This window comes from Anastrepha obliqua, chromosome 6, assembly GCF_027943255.1.
Source record: "Anastrepha obliqua isolate idAnaObli1 chromosome 6, idAnaObli1_1.0, whole genome shotgun sequence".
Taxonomy (NCBI): domain Eukaryota; kingdom Metazoa; phylum Arthropoda; class Insecta; order Diptera; family Tephritidae; genus Anastrepha; species Anastrepha obliqua.
The window spans coordinates 1,171,222-1,179,352 of record NC_072897.1 but is presented as its reverse complement, the minus strand read 5'-3'; the positions used below and the strand labels follow the sequence as shown (position 1 = coordinate 1,179,352).

The following is an 8,131-nucleotide window of genomic DNA, read 5'->3' as shown; positions in this document are numbered from 1 at the left end:
AACTTTGTACCATAGATATAAGGTCTGAAATGAGTTATTGCTCAGTGTATGGCAGCTAACTCTTGTTCAATTGTCGACTTGTTGCTTTCTCCTTTTGTGAAACTTTTGGAGGCATATGCTACTGGTAAATGTTTTCCTTCATATTCCTGAGTAAGTACTGCACCACACGCGTATTTGCTTGCGTCTGTTGTTAAGCAAAATGGTTTTTTAAAGTCGGGATATTGTAACAATGTAGGACTCATTAATGCCCTTTTGACGTACACAAATGCATCATTGCATTCTTTTGTCCATTCGAAAGCAACTCCCTTTTTTGATAACCTTGTTAGGTGTCTTGAATATTCAGCGAAGTTTTTAATAAACCTGCGGTAGTAGTTGCAAAGGGCGACGAACCTTTTTGCACTATCTCCGTCTGTGGGTGTAGGATAATTTTTTATTACCGAGTACTTATTGTCGTCTGGAAGTATCCCCTTGTTTGTACATTTATGCCCGAGGTAGGTTACTTCATGCATAAAAAATGAACATTTTTCAGGGTGTAATTTTAGATTATGTGTTCTACATAAATCGAAAACATTTTTCAAGTTTGAAAGCATATGTTTTTCAGAGCAACCAAGGACTACTAAGTCATCCATATATAAGAAAGCTTGCTCTGGTTTTAAAGCACTGAAAGCAATTGTCATCATTCTTTGGAATGAATTAGGTGCTACCTTTAAGCCATATGGTAGTCTAGTAAATCTGTATGAACCGTTGTTGGTTGAAAAAGATGTTAAATTTCTTGAATTTTTATCAAGTTCTATTTGATGAAATCCAGTCATTAGATCGAGACATGAAAAATACTTTGCCCTTCCGAGTTGGTCTAAAATGTCATCTATTCTCTGTAACGGGAATTTATCTGCAATTAATTTTTTGTTGATTTGTCTGTAGTCGATTACTAATCTCCATCTTTTTGAAGTGAAAACTTCTTTAGAATCGTTGGGAGTGATTTGAGGAAAAGTGAAACGAAAAAAGCGACCAACTTGGCTACGAAGCGTTATATTATATGTTGATATAAAAGTAGCGACGAACTAAATAAAAATAACTTTTATTTTTTCTTGTGATTTAAACCAAGGATTTTGGATCGGAAGCTCACATTGCTAGTCGCTTGGCTACCGCGCCACGCTGTCGTCGCTGGCCTAAAAGTTATTTAGTTACGAAGCGTTATATTATATGTTGATATAAATAATATTTGTGAGCGTGTAATTCTCAAAAGTTTTATTAGGTTTGTTATTTAAAATGTATTGACTAGGTAGTGTGGTTATCAGCTTAACATCTGATAGATCCTCCATCGGAGGACAATAAATGTTAAACTGATTTTTGGAAATGGGCGGAGTGTTTTATGGGCTTGCTCCTTCTCTGCCACGGGTTGACCCGGTATTGCAGTACCGCCGGGATTTCGGCTTTGAATAAATACAAGAAAAAATATACTAATACATTTAGCTTTGGTGGGAAGAGCCATAAATTTTTATATGAATACATGTAGACGAAAATGGAATTTTTTTTTTTTGAAATTTGCATTGTAGGACATTTCTGATTATTTATTGAACAGTTTTTTGGTTTAGATACTGAAAGTCAGTTTAAGTGAATCGGTATAAATATTTCGTACATTAATTTTTGTGAGCGTGTAAATTCTCAAAAGGCTTATTAGAAAATCTATTGAAGTAGGTAGTGTGGTATCTGTTCCTATCATCTTAACATCTGATAGATCCTCCATCGGAGGACAACAAATGTTAAACTAATTTTTTGAAATGCGCGGAGTGTTTTATGGGCTTGCTCCGCCTCTGCCACGGGTTGACCCGGTATTGCAGTACCGCCGGGATTTCAGCCTTGAATAAATACAAGAAAAAATATACTAATACATTTAGCTTTGGTGGGAAGAGCCATAAATTTTTATATGAATACATGTAGACGAAAATGGAATTTTTTTTTTTGAAATTTGCATTGTAGGACATTTCTGATTATTTATTGAAAACAGTTTTTTGGCTTTTCTATTTTTGGTTTAGATACTGAAAGTCAGTTTAAGTGAATCGGTATAAATATTTCGTACATTAATTTTTGAAGTGAAAACTTCTTTAGAATCGTTGGGAGTGATTTGGGAAAAAGTGAAACGAATTACATATAAACGTAGCGACGAACTAAATAACTTTTAGGCCAACACCGACAGTATGGCGCGATTGCCGAGCGGCTAGCAATGTGAGCTTCCGATCCAAAATTTTTGGTTCGAATCACAAGAAATAAAATTTTTTTTTTTTTTGAAATTTGCATTGTAGGACATTTCTGATTATTTATTGAAAACAGTTTTTTGGATTTCAGCCTTGAATAAATACAAGAAAAAATATACTAATACATTTAGCTTTGGTGGGAAGAGACATAAATTTTTATATGAATACAAGTAGACGAAAATGGAAGAAATTTGTAAGTCTGTTTCTTCGGTCCGTTTGGGTATTTTTTTTGACAACATCGAAACCAAAGCATTTGTATCATATTTTATCTAATATATCATAAGCCACTCGTATCATTTGTTGAAATTGAAAACATTGAGGATGAATAATGATAAAATGAAGAAAATAAAATATGAACTTTATAGCAATATTATAATGAATCTATAATTATCCCGCTCCTAATGCTGCTTTCGTCTTATTCTCTCTCAGTTTGTTTTACGGAAGGTTTCACTTCTATCAAGTCTAACCGTTAGACTGGTATTTTTTTTCAACTGAGTTCGGTAGAGACTTTTTTGGTACCAATAGTATTGGACTATTGTATTCTGAAAATGATGATTCGACTATTTTGTCTACTATAAGTTTGTTTACTTGTCTCTCAATTTCATCCTTATGTGTGTGGGGTATACGGTAGTTCTTTATGTATACCAGCTGTTTGTCTTTAACCATTAACTTTTGCTTATAAAAATTATTTGTTGTTATTGTTTCTGTTTCTGACCCAAATATGTCACTGTATTCGGAACATAGGTTTGTGAATTGTTTTTCGTATGTTTTAGGAAATTTTTTTGTAAATTTGTTGAGAATATCCGTTTTTCTTTGTGCATTACCTGTGTCATTGTTTATTATGTCGTAATCAGAAACATTTTCAGTTAAAATGGTGCTTTGCTTTAAAGATACTGTATTATAATTTGTATTTAAAATGCGGATATAGGCGTTGTCAGATTTTACCAAGGTATTGGCTATAAATATTCCAGGGTGTGGTTCTTGATTTGGAATCAGTGCCTCATCCAAGGTATTAGGTAAGTTTATTTTTCGTATAACTTCTGACCTTGCGGGAATAATTATTTCGTCGTTACATGTTGTTGTTATTGGTATTTCTATAATTTGTGTTAAATTGTCTGGTCTCAGAATTAGAGCATCGTAATTTTGAGTAAAGTCTAATACACAATTGAATTTTTTCATGAAATCCATGCCTATTATACCATCACATGGGATTGGAAAGTTATCTGGGATAACGTGAAATTTATGTGGAATTAAAAAGTTCGTAAATTTTAAATCAAAAAATATTGTACCAATAGAACTGATTTTGCTTTGCCCTATACCGCTTAATGCTGTAATGTGTTTTGTGTTTATTTTTTGAAAAGTGGATTTATTGAATTTTAAGAGTGATATTTCTGCACCAGTATCTACAAGTAGTGTAATGTTTGTATTTAAATCTGCTATTTTAAGTTGTACAAAAATACTAAAGTTAAGGTTAAGCGTATGTATCTTAGAGGAGTAGATTAGTTTTCCGAGTTGTTTTCGTCCGATTGGGCAACTCGTACATTGTGTGTCATGTTCCGGTTGAAATTTGGTCTGCCTTGTCGTAACGATTTCTATTTTGATTATTATTTCCTAAATTATCAAAATTTGAACGATTTTGATTTCTGGGGAAGTTGTTTCTTCTTTGGAACCTTCCATTTCTTGCAAATCGTCCATTGAATGGTCGTTGACCAAAATGTAGTATTGTGTTTTGTTGTCCTGTAGCTTCAGTACAGCTACCAATGAATTTGCTTATCGCATCGTTCATATTTGTAAAATGGCCAGCTTCCATTATTAATTTGACCTTTTCAATGCTGCAGTTTTTGGTCAATGCTTTTACTGCAGTTTGTGTCGAGTATCTGCTTGCAAGTTCTGCCGACAACCCATCTGTGATATAGGCACTTTCTAAGGTTTTTGTAAGAGCTTCTATCTCATTACAATAACTATTAGCTGGTTTGTTGTTCTGTCTGATACTCATTATTTTTGCAGCTAATAATTACTTCTACCGATTCTCCTTTAAGCGACCTGTTAAGTTTTGTAATTATTTCAGAAATTGTTGTTTCTCTGTCTATGAGATTTCTGGCATTCCCTTTTAATTTTGTTTTTATGAGTGAAACAGCAACAGATTCAACTATTGTACAATACAAGAAAAACTCATCATCAAAAAATGTATTGATAAATTCGAGCTAATAGTTCTAAGAGCAAAGTACTTGCATTCATTAAACGAGCCGCCCATTAGCCAATTTTCTCGACTATTCAAAAACATTCAATATTGGAATATTTTGCGAAGAATTATTTGCCAATATTTGGTAAATATTGAATTTTTGTCATGTCGAATGGTCGCGACTCATATATATGTTTGTACCAATAAATGGTGGGTATGTAAATGTGTCTTCTAAATGCTCGACAACCGCAGCTGCTGTGCGTCAAGTGAGCGCATGAACATACAGTAAGTTGGAGAAGAAAACAAGAAGTATCTTATAAAAAAAGTTCTGTGTCGGACATTTCAAATTTCGAAACAATTATTTTATGTTCTCCGATAGTAAGTAAATAGTTAATTAGTATATTACTTTACGTATGTAGTTCTTCAATTGATAAAAAGTGCACGAAAACAAATGCATATATATCTGCAAGGTTAGAAACTTACTCTGAAATCAGAGTATTTGAAGGTTCCTGTACATATTTGAAGGTTACTGCACATATCTGAAGGTTACTATAATGATGTGCGTATGACTGTGCACTGTGCCTATGAATGCGCGCTGGATTTCTTGAGAAGTTTTACCGTAATATTATTTTCTGTGGCAAGTGCACATGCGGCGGGCCCCGTATCCGAATGGTTGGTGCGTGACTACCATTCGGAATTCACAGAGAACGTAGGTTCGAATCTTGGTGAAACATCAAAATTAAGAAAAGCATTTTTGTAATAGCGGTCGCCCCTCGGCAAGCAATGGCAAACCTCCGAGTGTATTTCTTCCATGAAAAAGCTCCTCGTAAAAAAAAGAGGTTGTCTGTAAAGTCGGTTTACTGACGATAGTTTAACGTGACAACGTCATAAGAAAATATTGATGGAATGGTTGCAATTTTCAAAACAAAATTTTAATTTTATTTGTTTGATAGATATTTTGTATGGATATAGAGGAGGAGGTAAATGGAATTGCAATGGAATAGGTCAAGTTACATTTACATAAACGTGAAAAATGACGAAACATTTATCAAATTCATGAAAGATATCTTCAATTTAGATTGTGCATCAGACGTTAATAAGTCAACAGCACTAACAGGCACCATCATTGATTTGCCTTTTTCAAGACACTATACACTCGAAACACTCCCTTTCATTTCCTACTTTTTCTACCATCGTCCTATTCTCAACAGAGAAATGGTTCATTACCATGCACACAGGAGTCTCGAGCAGCTGTCTGGCTTAGACGTCAACAACCTAATAAGGTTCCTAAACCGCACAGACTGGATATAGTCCTGCTGCAAATAACTGGTAAACAATTTGGTAACGAGGATGTGGCAACAAAATGGTGCGGAAGCGCTAGTTGGATTCTGGATGAATCACCACTCTAACCAACCAACCAACCATGCACACAGGAAGAAGGCATATGCAAATACAAGTATGTGAATTTATATACAAATGCGCATATACATACATATATATGCTCACTCAAGTAGGGGTTCTTTCCAGAGACCACTCTATGGCTTCTTGGGTCAAGAAACCTGATGGAACTTGGACTGCTACAGCAGAAGAATCGCTAGAGCTTCTGCTAAACACGCATTTTCCGGGATGCAGCGCTTACGAAAGTGAGAGGGGAAACATTAGGCGGAGCCAATATAATCCACAGCATCTTGCAAATGAAATCATTACCAAAGAAAAAGTTGCATGGGCAATCAAATCTTTCTCACCCTTTAAATCTCCGGGGCCAGATGGGATCATTCCAAAGATGTTACAGGAAACCTTGGACTGTATCCTACCATGGCTAGAGGAAATTTTTAAAGCGTGTTTAAACTTAGGCCATATTCCAGACAGCTGGAAACTAGTCAAGGTCGTCTTCATACCAAAAGTAGGTAGAAGAGGACATGAATCAGCGAAAGACTTCAGGCCAATCAGTCTCTCGTCTTTCCTGTTAAAAACTTTTGAAAGGCTTTTGGATACGCACCTCAGAAGCTCTTTGGAGAGTTCTGGTATATCAACTGCACAACACGCATACCTTAAAGGCAAATCTACGGAGACGGCGCTACACGAGGTTATCGGAACAATAGAGGGCTCTCTAGAGAGCAAACATTATACCATGGCGGCATTCTTGGATATCGAAGGCGCCTTTAACAATGTTAGCACAGATGCCATCCAACGGGCGTTGATAGACCTGGAGGTGGACAGTTGCATTAGTAACTGGGTCATCTCCATGCTAGAAACGAGGATCATCAAAGCTAATATGGGTAATATCAACATAACCAAGAAGGTCCACGGGGGCACTCCTCAAGGGGGAGTATTATCTCCACTTCTTTGGCTATGTGTGATCAGCAAAATCTTAACAAAACTTGACGGAGGTGGGGTAAAAGTGGTGGCGTACGCTGATGATGTGGTGTTAATGGTGTCAGGACTGTGCCCAAATACGATCAGTGGGATCATCCAAAGGGCGTTAGGCGAGCTTAACTCTTGGGCCACAGGATGTGGGCTAAGTTTAAACCCGCGTAAAACAGAACTTATGCTTTTTACCACCACATACAAGGTACCAACTTTCACCCTACCAAACATCAACGGACAAACTCTGTCACTATCAACCAGTGCAAAGTACTTAGGAGTAATTCTGGACTCCAAACTTAGCTGGAAGTTAAACGTCGAAGAACGGGTAAGGAAAGCAGAAATTGCTTTATATGCCTGCAAACGTATGCTTGGAAGAAGATGGGGTCTTCAACCGAGGAATACATTATGGTTGTATAAGGCGGTTATACGACCCATTCTATCGTATGGTTCGGTAGTATGGTGGAAAGCTCTAGGGAGAGAGTACAATACCAAATTACTCGGCAGAATACAAAGATCAGCCTGTGCAATAACGGTCGGTGCAATCAGATCATGTCCCAGAGAGGCTCTCAATGCTCTGACACACGTTATTCCCATAGACCTACATATAAAGAAGACGGCAACCATGAGTGCATTTAGGTTAAATGAAGCGGGTCGCTGGAAAGAAAAAACTTATGGTCACGCTAGTCTATTATTGCGACAAACTCAGTTAACCTCGGTGAGGACTGACTACATCGTCCCGATGGTAAAGTTCAATAGGAATTTTGCCACACTCTTTCCATCTAAAAAAGAATGGAATAAGGGACTCTCTCTAAACAACTTCGATACCACAGTCTATACAGATGGCAGTAAAATGGATTGTGGTGTTGGAGCTGGTATATATTCTCATAGACTTGGAATTGAAAAATCTGTGCGTCTCCCTAATACCAGCAGCGTCTTCCAAGCGGAAGTACTAGCAATTGGGGAAGCCTGTAGGTTACTAATCGCAGATTTTTCTTTTAAGGGCAATATCGCTATTCTTTCGGATAGCCAAGCCGCAATCCAGGCGCTGGACGCGACTATAACAACCTCTAAAGTGGTGGAGCAAAGTAGGAATAGCCTCACCAACTTGAGTGAAAACCATAGAGTAACCTTGATTTGGGTCCCGGGACACCGGAACATAGAAGGTAACGAAAAAGCTGATGAACTGGCAAGAGGGGGATCTGCCATGAATAGCGCTCTTGCAGTACCAGTACTCACTCCACTAGGTGCGGTCAAGAATGCAATTTCCCTAAAATACCTTCGAATTGCAGATTGTAGATGGAGAGACCAGACGAAATGCAAAATCAGC

The 8,131-nt window shown here is 36.9% G+C and overlaps 1 non-coding gene and 1 pseudogene across 1 annotated transcript; both read left to right on the top strand.

Annotated features, from left to right (window-relative positions):
* Nucleotides 1-1,242: 1,242 nt before the first annotated feature.
* LOC129250993 (U2 spliceosomal RNA) lies at nucleotides 1,243-1,443 on the top strand. Its single transcript, XR_008582877.1, has one exon. It is a non-coding gene; the product is annotated as a U2 spliceosomal RNA (small nuclear RNA).
* A 239-nt stretch (nucleotides 1,444-1,682) lies between these two features.
* On the top strand, nucleotides 1,683-1,868 carry LOC129250957 (U2 spliceosomal RNA; annotated as a pseudogene).
* The last annotated feature ends 6,263 nt before the right edge of the window (nucleotides 1,869-8,131 follow it).